General features: G+C 40.1%; 1 long non-coding RNA gene across 1 annotated transcript; it reads right to left on the bottom strand.

Moving 5' to 3' along the window:
* Positions 1-354: 354 nt before the first annotated feature.
* Positions 355-16,025, bottom strand: LOC121649157. Its single transcript, XR_006012075.1, has 3 exons — positions 15,839-16,025; positions 10,757-10,767; positions 355-1,067 (listed from the first exon to the last, which is right to left on the bottom strand). It is a non-coding gene; the product is annotated as an uncharacterized LOC121649157 (long non-coding RNA).
* Positions 16,026-16,035: the final 10 nt, after the last annotated feature.

Raw genomic sequence — 16,035 nt, 5'->3', positions numbered from 1 at the left:
CGGTTAGGATTCAACACTTCACATTTTAAAAGAAACGAAGCTGCTGCTGCAGGAGACACCTTGTCCTAATCTTGGAGGAAAAGCGTCGCTGAAAGAGCCGCACCGACGCCGACATTCCCCATGCGCAAAATGTGAGCCGAGCCATGACGCCTTTGTGCCCGTATGAGTCAGAGCTGCATGTGTCTCCTCTGGTTTCGCTCCTGGCTTCATATTTGTTCTAAGAAACTCACGAGTTTCTTGTTCTAATCTAATTCTGTGTGATTCCTATACTCACTGGAAGATTATATATATATATATATATATATATATATATATATATATATATATATAGTCGCTGCATCTGAATGTCAGCTGCGTCTCATCTGAATTCAGTCATGGCTTTGAGGGAAGGCACGGGCTGGTTCTCGGTATTAGTGTCGCCATAAAGAAGATCGCATTGATCTCCAGGTGCAGCCTCCAGCGTCGCTGGGACCGTGGATCGCTGGTGTTCACCGTGAGGCGCTCTGAGTAGCAGGAAGTGGATTAAACCGGTGTTGTCAGCTCCGTTTGTCCGTGTGAGCTGGCGGTGATTCTGGGGCCGTGTGTGTGGATTACACGAAAAAAAAAAGTAATAATAATAATAATAATAATAATAAAACTTAATAATATAAAGTTAGTAAATTAAAGGTTCGTGAATGCTTTTGTTGTTGAATTGATAAAGAAGAAAAACACTTAAATTGTTTTCATTTTTGTTTTATTCGACATTGAAAATGTTTGCTGGTCGGCTTCTTCAGCTGCTTTAAGTGTTACCTTCAGACCGTCGTTGGTGAAGTATATTTCACTTTTGTCTCAGATCGTTATGTTTCATATATTGTTGTGTATTTGCTGTTTCTCTGAGGCAGGCATGGATTGGGTCATGTCTTTGCCCACGTTTAGTCGGTGGCACGTTGCTGACAGCGCTCGTTGTTAAGGAGAACCGACTGGGTGCGTGAAAGCCTGCGTCGTCGAGTTGAACGATGAGATTTTTCCAAGTTAATTTTAAGCCACCAGCACTTTAACCGCACAAACAAACAGAGCTGACAACGCCGCTTTTATTAGTTTCCTGTTCCCTCAGGGTGAACATCAGCAATCCACGTCCCCAGCGCCACGACCCCAGCACCGCCCCCATCTCCAGCGCCCCAGCGCCCCCAGCGCCGCGTCCAGCTCCACAGACCCAGCGCCCCCAGCGCCGCTGCCAGCTCCACAGACCCAGCGCCCCCAGCGCCGCTGCCAGCTCCACGGCCCCAGCGTTGCTGGAGGCTGCAGTGGAAGGTCAATGGGAGTCTCCGTACGATGACAGAAATATCGAGAACCAGCCCGTGCCTTCCCTCAAAGACCAAATATACACGAAGCCATGAGCGATTATAGATAAGACGCAGCTGTGTCCACTGAAGTTCAGCGACTCTTCTTTCCATTGTTCCAGAAATTTTAATGTTAGGGAGTTGTTCTTGGTTGCAGTCAGTCTCAGCAAGTTAAACTGCTTTCTTCTCTTTCTTTCCACAACTGCCTTCAGAATCCGCTCAGCACCCACTATTTATGTGTTTGGCCCGCCCACAAGTGTTGGCACCGCCTGCCATGTCAGAAAGTGGAGGATTTCATTGGTCCTCCTGACATCATAGATTTCTTCGGTTGTAGCTTCGGTCCTCCACACATGGAGGATTTCTTCCGTCCTCCCGTCTTCCTTTCATGGAGGATTTCTTCGGTCCTCCCGTCATCGTGGATTTCTTCGGTGCTCCCGTCCTCCTCACATGGAGGATTTCTTCGGTCCCACCGTCCTCCCGACACCGTGGATGTCTTCGGTGCTCCCGTCCTCCGCACATGGAGGATTTCTTCGGTCCTCCAATCCTCCCGACATCGTGGATTTCTTCGGTTTTAGCTTCGGTCCTCCACACTTGGAGGATTTCTTCGGTTCTCCCGTCCTCCCCACATGCAGGATTTCTTCCGTCCTCCTGACATCGTGGATTTCTTCAGTGCTCCCGTCCTCCCCACATGGAGGATTTCTTCGGTCCTCCAATCCTCCCGACATCATGGATTTCTTCGGTTGTAGCTTCGGTCCTCCACACTTGGAGGATTTCTTCGGTCCTCCCGTCATTGTGGATTTCTTCGGTCCTCCCATCCTCCCTTCATCGTGGATTTCTTCGGTGCTCCCGTCCTCCTCACATGGAGGATTTCTTCGGTCCCACCTTCCTCCCGACATCGTGGATTTCTTCGGTTTTAGCTTCGGTCCTCCACACTTGGAGGATTTCTTCGGTTCTCCCGTCCTCCGCACATGGAGGATTTCTTCGGTCCTCCAATCCTCCCGACATCGTGGATTTCTTCGGTTTTAGCTTCGGTCCTAGCTTCGGTCCTCCACACTTGGAGGATTTCTTCGGTTCTCCCGTCCTCCCCACATGCAGGATTTCTTCCGTCCTCCTGACATCGTGGATTTCTTCGGTTCTCCCGTCCTCCCCACATGGAGGATTTCTTCGGTCCTCCAATCCTCCCGACATCATGGATTTCGGTTGTAGCTTCGGTCCTCCACACTTGGAGGATTTCTTCGGTCCTCCCATCCTCCCTTCATCGTGGATTTCTTCGGTGCTCCCGTCTTCCTTTCATGGAGGATTTCTTCGGTCCTCCCGTCCACATGGAGGATTTCTTTGGTCCTACCCAAAACGTGGGTTTCTTTGGTCCTCCCCACATGGTTTGAACCTCTCCCCAGCCAGGCCTCGAACCCGCGATGTTCTTGCTGTGAGGCTGCAGTGCTAACCACCACACCACGGTGCAGCCCATGTCAAAATGTGAAGTAGTAAGTATTAAATCCTAATCGAGAGGACTCTGCATGCCGCTGGTAAATTGACTCTGTGAGAAAGCCCTGCAGGTCAAGGTTCAACAGCACCCTCTGCTGGCGAGAAGAAGAATGATGTCTGGACAGGATGGGGCTTGTTCAGCCACACTGACAAGCCGCAGACTAGTTGCAAGTAGACTGTACGAAGCTGCGTGGACTTTCTGTGTGTATTCCCAGTTATATGTGCGTTCTTGAGGAAATGCTTTCCACTTCTGAGTTATGGATAAGTTGTTCATTATTCCAATTCATGTTACTGTGGTTTACATTTGATGCTGTTAGGACATTTTTTTTTGCTTCTTGCTGCTTGTTAATGATGGAATTTGCACTGTTTCAACCCCCAATACTGTGTCTACGCTATCATACACTTATAAAGCAGTTTCTTTGTAATGTTTATTGATTTAAATGCTGAATATTATGTTGAACATTTTGTAATACATTTTATTATTTTCCTTTCAGACCACACACACACACACACACAGAGAGACACGTATACCAGTATCCTGTACAACAATGTTAAACCTCAGAAGTTCTATTAAAGAAGAAGAAAACAGATCTCTCTCTCCAAGTGCCATGATTCTCTGACCGGAATCATAGTCCATAATCTGCCGCCTCAACCAGCATTCCTATTATTTGAGACTCGTCCCCTCAAATAGACTCACTTAAGAATCAGAAGGTAAAAGTTCTCCCACCGAGAAGGAAAGAGTTTCACAAAAATATGCCCTACCAACGTGTCTGCACAAGAAACGTCCGTGAAAGCAGGTGAAGACACTGAAATCCATTTTCAGTTTGGAACAAAATAAAAATGAAAACTTTTGACTTGTTGTTCTGTTCTTGTTCAGTCAGTCATTGAGAAACATGAAAACCCTACATTCAGTATTTGTATTTATTAATCTTATCTCTATGTAAATTCCTAAACAATTTTATTTTTTAAAGTTGATTCTTTCTTTATGTAGGTATAGATTTCATGAAAAATATAAATGCACACATCCTATTCAAATTTTGCAGTGAGTGTATAAATGATTCACACACAGATATATGTGATTATATCGCAGAGATCAGCAAAATAAATAAATAAATAAAAATGGGTCTGTGTGTGTGGGTGGTGGGGGGGAATTAAATAGAATATAATTTTATGATCATACATATTTTTTATTAATATACATATTTTTCCATACATGATGCAGATATAAATATAATCATTAATTAAAAAACTATGTGTGTCGGGAAAATTCATGAATCTTAAATGTATACACTGATTTTATTATTTTTTAAGGTTTTATTTTGTTTGTTGTATAATTCTATAAAAATATAAATGCTTATTTACTTATATAAATCTTATAAATCTTCCAGTGAGCCATGAATCACGTATTTTTATATACAATTTACATTTACTGAAACAAAGCAGCGAGCCTGTGTGAGGACGCAGACTTTCTTTCAAACATGAAGTCCGGAGCAACACGAGAGGAGACGCAGCTGAAAACGCTCTCTCTGTGAGTGGAACTAGTTTGTGTATAAATAAATGATTTACATGTTCTGGGTTTGTATTTCAGAGCGTTTCACACTCAGACATGGTTTTGTTCTCTCCTCACACTCAACACGTCTCTACTTGTCTTTAAAAATGATCTCAAACCTGTTTTTACTCTCAACCCTGATGCTGTGTGGAAAAACTTAACTCTCTGTGGACTTGACGTTTCTTTGTAGGTGTTTTTATTTTACTTTGCAGTACTTCATGGGTTTCTGTCCTGTTCATTGAATTATTATTTCATTACAGTCAGATTTTCACTCATGATCATATCTTTATATTTGTGAACACGGGAACAGCTTTCAGGACAGACTTCAGTTTGCTGGTCATACTGGGATTGGTGTTGAAGATGCTGTCATCTACCTGCTTCCTAGAGCCCACTCTCACCCGGACAGATCAGACGGGACTGTAATAATCATCAACACAGCTGAGTTCTGGTCAGATGATGGTCTTGTTACTTTGGTGCTGCGTAGGGCTGTTATGTATTAAATAATGTAGAGCTGGATTTGAGGCTATAAACTGGTTTGAGGTGAAGTACAACATGTTTACACACAAACAGACTTGTTAAGTGTGAGAACAGGGATCAGAGATGTAGTAGTATAATGTTTGGATGTAAAAGTCATGAAAAAAGTTTTTTTTATTTTCTTTAAATAAAAAAAAGGGTATTACAGTGTCCAAAATGTCGTTGTCCATACTGACCATAAACACACCATCTGGTTTGTGGGTCATCATCTAAAACTTGTGATGTTTTGCTCTTTTTCTCATCTGTTCCTCTGGAAGAGAAGTCTGCATCAGCAGCTCTCATCTGTCCATCTCTTTCAGCCTTTTACTGGACAGACCTACAAACTCATCATGGGCTTTATCAACCAATAGAAAAGAAAGACGTGGAGGTGGTCCAGGTGATTGTCATGTTCAAGGAGAGTTGGCCTGGCTGTATTTATACACTGAAAAAAGAAATTTGAGGTTTAATTCTTCAAACATCTCAGTGGGTTTTCCATCATAAGCAGCAACCATGTTGTTGTTAGCTGTTATATGATGACATTAAACATGAGTTTGCATCAAGAAATAGAGGAGTGAGACTGTAAAGTGAGTTAGTTGAGGTGTTGTTGAAGCCTTTAATAACATCAACATGCAGAAAGTTTCCACTTTTGGAATCACAATAAATAGATCAAATAAAGAGGAAATCAAGAGTCTCTGATTGTAATACTCTGCAGTAGTTATTAGTTGTTCTGTCTGCGTCGCTTCAGTTTACAAACTAACTTGTTTTCATGTTCATTATTTATATTTAGCATACCAAAAACATTCTTCTATTCAATATCTTATTTAAATGATATTTTATGTTGTATAACTTGTTTGTTTCAGTTATATTGATGATTTCTTTCTGCTTGACAGAAAGGAAACCTTGAATACATGCATGCAGCTTCTGTGTAAGTGGATAAAATTAGTTGTGAAAATGACTGTGATACAAGGGGGCTCCAGCTAAAATAGGACACCAAATTGCTCAGAGCCCATTCTGTGTTCTAGAAAGCAGCTGGAGATGATCTGAGCTTTGTGACATGGAGCATTATCCTGCTGGAAGTAGCCAAGATGCTGCACTGTGGTCATAAAGGGATGGACACGGTCAGCAACAATACTCAGGTAGACTGTGGTGGTTAAACCAGGTCACATTAGACCCCAAAAAGAATAGTTGTGGCTTTGCTATGGGACCTTAATCAACTAAATGAAGGTGTTTATAAATTCAAGACTAATGAGGGGTTCTTTACAGATGCATCATTTCACCTGCAGGTTGTACATGTTAGGATTAACGACCTCAGGAGAAATTCCCTCACATTTGACCTCCTGAGACCCGAGTTTTAATTTGACCTGCATTAGAGATTTCTTATTTGGGGTTAGGAGGAACCAATAAATAGAATTTTATGATCATACATATTTTTATTAATATACATATTTTTCCATACATGATGCAGATATAAATATAATTGTTAATTAAAAAACAAAATTTCTTCTGACACCACCAAATGGCAGCCTTCCACAGGTTCCACTTACACAGAATTTATCATTCTGGTGCAAGAACAACCATGTTAGGAAATGTATTTGGTTAAAGACAGTCAGTCAGTCTCAGCAAGGTAATCTGCTTTATTCTCTTTCTCTTCACAACTGCCTTTAGAATCCGCTCAGCATCCACTTTTTATGTGTTTGGAGAGACCCTGCCCACAGGTTTTGGCATACCAGTCACCGCCCCGCCATCTCGGAACGTGGAGGATTTCTTCGGTTCTATCCTCGGTCCTCCCCTCATATGCTTCAGACTGAGGCTGCCACACCTGTAGTCTTGGAGTAGCACCTTTCTCTGTCTGAGTCCATAGTTTGTAGAGCTTTTACTAACTTAATGCTTCCACAGAGTGACTGTGTGTCAGTCTCAGCAGCTTGTCTATGGGAGGAGTTTCGCATTTTTTGTCGTGATTCTGTACAAGTGAGTCATTTCATCAGCAGCGCATTGAGTCGCTATGAAGCTCAGGATTAACCACCGTTTCCAGCGCAATTCCTAGTTGGTGAACGGAAGTTTTTTTTCGGTCTCACCTCTTCCTCTGGACCATCGGAGCGCATATGCTGTTTCATCGTAAAGCTGTTGTCAGTCCACACTGGCACATCGGCAAGGACCAGTCTATATTTTGCTCATATCATAATAGGAGATGTTGATGTCAGTGCAGGTCTTTTCTTTCTGGAAAAGGCGTTCAGCAAAGTTTTTCTCAGAGATTAGTGCAAGGCGTCTCCCGCGGCGCGCACAAATCTTTCAGCAGCTTCGCATCATCTACCTTTTACATGTTAAAATATGAAGTAGTAAATCCAAACCGAGAGGACTCTGCATGCCGCTGGTAAAATGACTCACTTACAGAAGCATCTAGAGGGTAAAAGTTCTCCTACAGAGAAGAAAAGTGTTTCACAAAAATATGCCCTACCAACGAGTCTGTACAAGAAACGTCCATGAAAGCAGGTGAAGAATTGAAATCCATTTTCAGTTTGGAACAAAATAAAAATGATAACTTTTTACTTTTTCTTGTTCAGTCAGTCAGTGAGAAACATGAAAACCCTACATTCAGTATTTGTATTTATTAATCTTATGTCTATGTAAATTCCTAAACAATTTTATTTTATTTAAGTTGATTCTTTCTTTATGTAGGTATAGATTTCATGAAAAATATAAATGCACACATCCTATTCAAATTTTCCAGTGAGTGTATAAATGATAAATATTCACACACAGATATATGTGATTATATCGCAGAGATCAGCAAAAAAGAAAGAAGAAAACTGTGTGTGTGTGTGTGGGGGGGGGGGGTTAAATAGAATAGAATTTTATGATCATACATATTTTTATTAATATACATATTTTTCCATACATGATGCGGATATAAATATAATTATTAATTTCAGTTTCAGAAAAGGTAAACACGTAAATGGCAGATACGATGAAATTTAAAGATACATGTGGGTCGGGAAAATTCATGAATCTTAAATGTATACACTGATTTTATTATTTTTTAAGGTTTTATTTTGTTTATTGTATAATTCTATAAAAATATAAATGCTTATTTACTTATATAAATCTTCCAGTGAGTCAGTGAATCATGTATTTTTACACACAATTATAATTTACATTTACTGAACCAAAGCAGCGAGCCTGTGTGAGGACGCAGACTTTCTTTCAAACATGAAGTCAGGAGCAACACGAGAGGAGACGCAGCTGAAAACGCTGCTGGACTCAGCGCTAAACACCGCTGCCCTCTCTCTGTGAGTGGAACTAGTTTGTGTATAAATAAATATTATTTATAAAACTTATAAGAATGTATGTATGTATATTTTTCATTAAATTAGATACATAAAAACAGAATAAACCAGAAATAATTTTGTTTATAAATTCATATAAAATTATTAGTAATACAAATAAAGAATTTTTTTTTCTCTCTAAATTTATTCGACCGACCAAGAAAAGCCAAAGTAAAAGTTTTAATTATTGTTTAATTATAAACTGAAAATGTATTTCCGCTTCGTTTCTTGTGCAGACTCGGTGGTAAGATATTACTCTTAACGTCTAAATGGTTCTGTACAAGTCAATAATTTTACCAAAGGCATGTAGATTCTTCTCAGTTAGGATTCAACACTTCACATTTTAAAAGAAACGAAGCTGCTGCTGCAGGACACCCTTTGTCCTAATCTTGGAGGAAAAGCGTCGCTGAAAGAGCCGCACCGACGCCGACATTCTCCATGCGCAAAATGTGAGCCGAGCCATGACGCCTTTGTGCTCCGTCGGCTGCTCTACAGGTGATTCATTTCACCTGCAGCTCAGATCCACTCGGTTAGGATGAACGACTTCAGAGAGAATAGCTCTTCACACTTAAACACATGAAAGGCAAGTGAGGCTACGGAAAATCGACATTTCCACTTCGCTCAAGCACATGGGCTGGCGTTGTGGGTCTGCCCCCATTTAGTCTTGGACCGAAGGTGGCAGGTCTCGCAGAGGCTCCTTTCTTATTGGAGGAAACGTCAGCCGTCGCCTTTCGTGATAGAGGGATAAGGCGTCAGCAGAGACGCTGGAGATCTTTGAGCTTTTGGTTTTGTTTTTTGTGAGGTGAGCGGGTGTAAGAGCTGCAGGTAAATGACTCACCTGTACAGAACCATCTAGAAGGTTAAACTCCTCCCATGATCGACAGACACATAAAAGACAGGAGCTCAGCTCTTTCGAACCATACATTTTCTAATATTAACTTTTTCTGGAACAATGGAAAGAAGAGTCGCTGCATCTGAACCTCAGCGGACACAGCTGCGTCTCATCTGTATTCGCTCATGGCTTCGTGTATATTTGATCTTTGAGGGACGACACGGGCTGGTTCTCGGTGTTTTTATCACCGTGCGGAGACTCACATTGATCTTCCGCTACAGATCGACGATGTTCACCGTGAGGACTCTGAGTAACAGGAAACTAATAAAACCGGCGTTGTCAGCTCTGTTTGTTTGTGCGGTTAAAGTGCTGGTAGCTTAAAATTAACTTGGAAAGATCTCATCGTTCAACTCTGCGACGCAGGCTTTCACGCACCCAGTCGGTTCTCCTTAACAACGAGCGCTGTCAGCAACGTGCCACCGACTGATCGTGGGCAAAGACGTGACCCGAGCCATGTCTGCCATTCATGAACCTTTAATTTATAAACTTAATTATATTGTTATTAGTTTTATTTTACTTGTAATACACACACACACACACACACACACACAAACATATATATAATATTATTTTATGTTTCTCAGAGGCAGGCATGGATCGGGTCACTTCTTTGCGCGCGATTGGTCGGTTGAGATCTTTCAAAATAACGCGACCCTAAAGCCTCGTTAGTGAACCGTAGTTTTCATCGCTCGCACCTCTTTTTTGGGTCACCTGCTGTTTCATTGTGAAGCCATTTTCAATCCACACAAAGGCTCTTTCAGCGACGCTTTTCCTCCAAAATTAGGACAAGGTGTCTCCTGCAGCGAGCAGAAATCTTTCAGCAGCTTTGTATCTGTAAAAATTTGAAATATTATATCATAACCGAGAAGAATCTACATACCTCTGGTAAAATTATTGACTTGTACAGAACCATTTAGACGTTAAGAGTAATATCTTACCACCGAGTCTGCACAAGAAACGAAGCGGAAATACATTTTCAGTTTATAATTAAACAATAATTAAAACTTTTACTTTGGCTTTTCTTGGTCGGTCGAATAAATTTAGAGAAAAAAAAAAATTCTTTATTTGTATTACTAATAATTTTATATGAATTTATAAACAAAATTATTTTTGGTTTATTCTGTTTTTATGTATCTAATTTAATGAAAAATATACATACATACATTCTTATAAGTTTTATAAATAATATTTATTTATACACAAACTATTTCCACTCACAGAGAGAGGGCAGCGGTGTTTAGCGCTGCGTTTTCAGCTGCGTCTCCTCTCGTGTTGCTCCGGACTTCATGTTTGAAAGAAAGTCTGCGTCCTCACACAGGCTCGCTGCTTTGTTTCGGTAAATGTAAATTATAATTGTTTGTAAAAATACATGACTCACTGACTCACTGGAAGATTTATATAAGTAAATAAGCATTTATATTTTTATAGAATTATACAACAAACAAAATAAGACATTAAAAAAATATGAAACCAGTGTATAAATTTAAGATTCGTGAATTTTTCCGACCCACGTGTATCTTTAAATTTCATCGTACCTACCTACATTTACGTGTTTACCTTCCTGAGACCCATCCTTCTTAAATGAAGACATCACATATTTGGTTGTTCTTGCACTCTGAGGTTGTTAATCCTAACATGTACAACCTGCAGGTGAAATGATGCATCTGTAAAGAACCCCTCATTAGTCTTGAATTTATAAACACCTTCATTTAGTTGATTAAGGTCCCATAGCTGCAGCAAAGCCACAACTATTCTTCTCGGGGTCTAATTCTCGAGGACCTGGTTTAACCACCACAACCACAATGACATTAAACATGAGTTTGCATCAGGAAATAGAGGAGTGAGACTGTAAAGTGAGTTAATTGAGGTGTTGTTGAAGCCTTTAATAACATCAACATGCAGAAAGCTTCCACTTTTGGAATCACAATAATAAAGAGGAAATCAAGAGTCTCTGATTGTAATACTCTGCAGTAGTTATTAGTTGTTCTGTCTGCGTTGGTTCAGTTGACTTGTTTTCATGTTCAGTATTTATATTTTGAATATAACAAAAACATTCTTCTATTTTATACTTTATTTATATTATCTTTTATATTGTTTTGCATGTTTTTTCAATTATATTTCATGTTTTAATTCATTCTCTACAGACAGGAAGTCTTTTCTGACCCCAGAAAGAAAAGCTCTGGCTTTTGTTGCAGCTATGGGATCTTAATAAACTAAATTAAGGTGTTTATAAATTCAAGACTCGGGGTTCTTTACAGGTGCGTCATTTCACCTGCAGCTTAAACATCCATTATTTTAGCATTTTTGACCTCAGGAGAAAACTCCTCACACTAAACCTGCTGAGACCCGAGCTTTAGTTTGACCTGCATTAGAGATTTCTTATTTGGGCTTAAGTGTGTAAAGTAATCCCACTTTGTATCTTTTGTAGCAGATTCGGCCTCCGAAGATAAAGATTGGAACTTTTGTTTAATCATGACTGAATTAAACATTTTTGGAGGATTTTTCTCCTTACAGATAAAAAGTCTCTCTCACTCCCAAAGCGGGGGTCTGACTCACATTTATGACTTGGTTTCCAGTTCCACAGGTCAACAAAGGTCGCCTCTCTCCATCCTGGACTGGGGAGTCCTTTAAGTTATATCAAAGATCTGGTAATTTTCTGAACTTTAATCTTCTGCAACAAATCTGCCTTTTTAATTAACGGACTAAATGTTTTATGATTCCCAGATTATACTCATCCGGGTTGTTGTCCACTGATAAGCAACCTCCTTTCTCAGGCAATCTTTACTGGAAACAGGACATCTGGAAACACCCCAAGAAATGTTTATTTTACATACCAAGGGGCAATAAAACATGTAAGGTTTTCTTTGTCTGTATGAAGAGTAAAAGATTACCCTTTTATAGTTTAAAATGTTCATTTAAATATATCTATACGTGTGTTTTATCTTGATAGTCATACCATGCACATGCATATAATCATTATCATTTTTGTACAAGGTTTAATCAACAAGCTAGATTAATTTGTGATCTGAAACTTTATCAACATGTGTTTGTTTGAGATATAACATTCTTATTCTTTTATTGTCTTTTCAATGATTCACTGATGATTTTAATGATGTTTCATTTAAGGCTTTAATAACTTGGACATGCAGAATTTGATACTCTTTACAAAATGATCAGACCAGTCCTCTGTATCTGCTATCTGACCCAAAACCAGCCCACAAGACTGTGTATTGGTCAAGAAAATGGTCCCACATCCTTTCGTGGGGCGAGTCATCATACTAACACTTTTGGAACTCGGAACAAAGAGTCTAGTCTGTTCTTCAACCTCCCCTGGAGTTGTACCGGAATCTTCGTCAGACATGGTTCTTTCCGAGGTCCTAGAGACGCCAAAGAGAGAGAGAAGGCATGAAGAATTAAGTTTGCCATGATGTAAAGTACATCGCCAGATATACTAAAGTTTGGGCTGCATTCAAGATGCATGATTGATTTTGTTCCTTTTTGGGACTGATTACCTCCTTTTAGTTGATTCCTTGTTCAGCTGATATTTCTCTTTTCTTTAGTTATGTTTTTGTCTTTTGGATTTTTTATATTGATCCTAATTTGGATAACTGGTTAACGCAGGCTGTCTAAAACTTCAGAACCAGTTCTACAGAGTTTCTTTTTGGACTGATCTAAAGCTGGAATTTTTCCATCTTATGACATATCACTGCAAGCCATCCACTGTCCATCCTCACCACCAGCTGAGCCGAGGGAGAGTCCGCATCAGCAGAGCTACCTGATCCAAACCTTCGGACCACCATGTGACAAATCTTCTGGTCTTCTTGGGAATCATTCGGGATCCAAACCACCTGTGTCAACTTCCTAATGTGCCCGGGAGAGTCACCACAACAGTCATAAGTCGGCTCGATCCAAACAGAACCGTACGAGTCCTGCTCGGATCAACTCTCTGCTTGTCTGCCAAGGACTGGTTGGTCGTCCTGACAGTGAACTTAGTAGTTTACATCTTAGTTAAACTTCCAGATGAGATTTAGTTTATCATTTTTTCCCTTTTTGGATTTAGAGATCCTTTCCCAGTCCTAAACATTAGTTTAATTAACACCGCAGGTTAATTAGCTTTTTTTTCATCACTTGCATACATTTAATTCATTTCGACACATTACATAATCTTGAAATAAGATTCTGGTTTGAACACCATATTCTGCATTTTACAAAGTTTGATTCAGTTTCCTATTCATAGTCCTTTGTAAATATTCCCTTTTTCATTTATGCCTGATTAGACTAGTAATACATATCTCATATTTATCCTAAACTGGTCTGGTTATTGTGAACTCCTCCTTTGAGTCATGTTATGGGTCCCTTAGACTTAAGAATTCATGTTATTAGTGTCCTGAGACTGACTGATTGATAACGGATTGATTTGACTAGCTTGAATTAATTCATTCAATTAATTATTTAGTACTCTAATGGTTTTCACACAGCCATTAGATTAATATAAAGCTATCTGTGCGGTGGTGCCCAAGGTATAATCAAGATTCTGACTAATAATAATAGTAACCCCACCCTGTACGTTCTATAATACCTGCCCATTTGTGTAAAATTTATCAGACTTTCATAACCTTATAAGAACTACAAATCTTGCAGCTTAACTTTTTTGTTCAATCTGACATTTAAAAAGCTTAAAAAAATCCTATAAAATCAATCTTCTCAGCTAATAAATGATGGGTAGGCTGGTGATAATGATAATCAAGGTCAAATTTATTCTTAGAATATTGAATTATTGTTGTAGTTCATGATCAAGACTGGTACCCAAGTGGTTAACTCTTCTTGTGGATTTAGTAAATCATTAAATAATTTAAAATATAAGACAACTGTATAAAACATTTGAAACTTTTTATTATGTAATTGAGATTTAAAGTTCGAATGAAAAATCAGTTAACAGTCACAACAGAACATTTAAACAGGACATTAGAGTTAAATACATTTTTCATCTATTTTTATTTATGTTCACTATACAAGAGAAAGAATGAACTATTTCCATTCATGTGTTATTCCACATTATTGAGCATGTTTGTCTCTGCTTCATCAGCTTCTGTTTTACTGACGATTCCTGTGCAGATCCTCATTGGTGAAGCATGTTTTACTTCAGTCTCAGCTCTCTTTCCATATTTGTTGTGCATTTCCTGTTTCTTGTGGGTCAGGCCACATGTTGCACACAGCCAGTTAGTGGCATCTTGCAGAGGTACAGCTCTTTATGATCTAGGAGTGAAAACTTCAAAAGTTGTGTGTTCCAGTCAATGAGGAAATCTTTCCAAGTTTGTCTTTAGCCTCCAGCACGTCCCCACAGTTACAGATTACTGGTGCTGATGATGCAGACATGTTCACTCCCTGCTACTCTGAGCGCCTCACGGTGAAGGGTAACATCAACAATCTGGAGAGAAAGATTGATGCGAGTCTCTGTCCAGAGACAGAAATATCAACAACCAGTCCGTGAGCTTCCTCATAGATTAAATATATACGAAACCAGGAGCGGAAACAGAGCAGACAGAGCTGCTGTGGTGTAGAAGCAACACCTCTTCCAAGGTCTCCATCCATAGTTTGCAGAATTTATTGCGGTAAAAATGTTTTTGGAAAGAATGAGTGTCTATCAGTCTCAGCACCTGCTTTTTATGTGTTTGGTGATACCCTGCCCACAAGTTTTGGCATACCTGTCACCGCCCATCGATCTCGGAATCAATTCATCTGCGTTATGATCCCGCCTAGCAGTCTATGATCCCGCCTAGAAGTCTGTATGATCCCGCCCATCGATCGAAATGATCCCGCCCATTGATCGAAATGATCCCGCCCATCGAATGAAATGATCCCGCCCATCGATCGAAATGATCCCGCCCATCGAATGAAATGATCCCACCCATCGAACGAAATGATCCCGCCCATCGAATGAAATGATCCCACCCATCGAACGAAATGATCCCGCCCATCGAATGAAATGATCCCGCCCATCGATCGAAATGATCCCGCCCATCGAATGAAATGATCCCGCCCATCGATCGAAATGATCCCGCCCATCGAATGAAATGATCCCGCCCATCGATCGAAATGATCCCGCCCATCGATCTCGGAATCAAAATTCACCAGCATCAGCAAAGACGTGACCCAATCCATGCCTGCCTCAAAGAAACAGCAAATATGCAACAATATATGAAACATAATGACCTGAGACAAAAGTGAAATATACTTCACCAACGACGGTCTGAAGGTAACACTTAAAGCAGCTGAAGAAGCCGACCAGCAAACATTTTCAATGTCGAATAAAACAAAAATGAAAACTTTTGAAGTGTTTTTCTTGTTTGATGACGATTAATTTAACAGGAAAACGGATTATAAAAGCATTCACAAACCTTTAATGTACAAACTTTTTATTATTAAGTTTTATTAAATTTTATTATTATTATTATTATTATTATTAGTTTTATTTTTCGTGTAATGCACACACGCGGCCCCAGCATCACCGCCAGCTCCACGGCCCACGGTCTCCAGCGTCACCTCCGGGGACGCAGGTGGTTATGTTTAATTTATTGTCGCGTATTTGATTTTTCTTTAAGGCAGGCGTGGATTGAGTTATGTCTTTGCGCACGATCAGTCGGTGGCACGTTACTGACAGCGCTCGTTGTTAAGGAGAGCTGACCTGGTGCGTCAAAGTCTGTGTCGTCGAGTTGAACGATAAGATCTTTCCAAGTTAATTTTAGGCTACCAGCACTTCCTGCTACTCAGAGCGCCTCACGGTGAACACCAGCGATCCACGGTCCCAGCGACGCTGGAGGCTGCACCGGGAGATCAATGCGATCTTCTTTATGGCGACACTAATACCGAGAACCAGCCCGTGCCTTCCCTCAAAGCCATGACTGAATTCAGATGAGACGCAGCTGTGTCCGCTGACATTCAGATGCAGCGATA

Source organism: Melanotaenia boesemani, chromosome 2 (assembly GCF_017639745.1).
Source record: "Melanotaenia boesemani isolate fMelBoe1 chromosome 2, fMelBoe1.pri, whole genome shotgun sequence".
NCBI classification, from domain to species: Eukaryota; Metazoa; Chordata; class Actinopteri; order Atheriniformes; family Melanotaeniidae; genus Melanotaenia; species Melanotaenia boesemani.
This window is presented reverse-complemented; position numbering and strand designations above follow the sequence as displayed.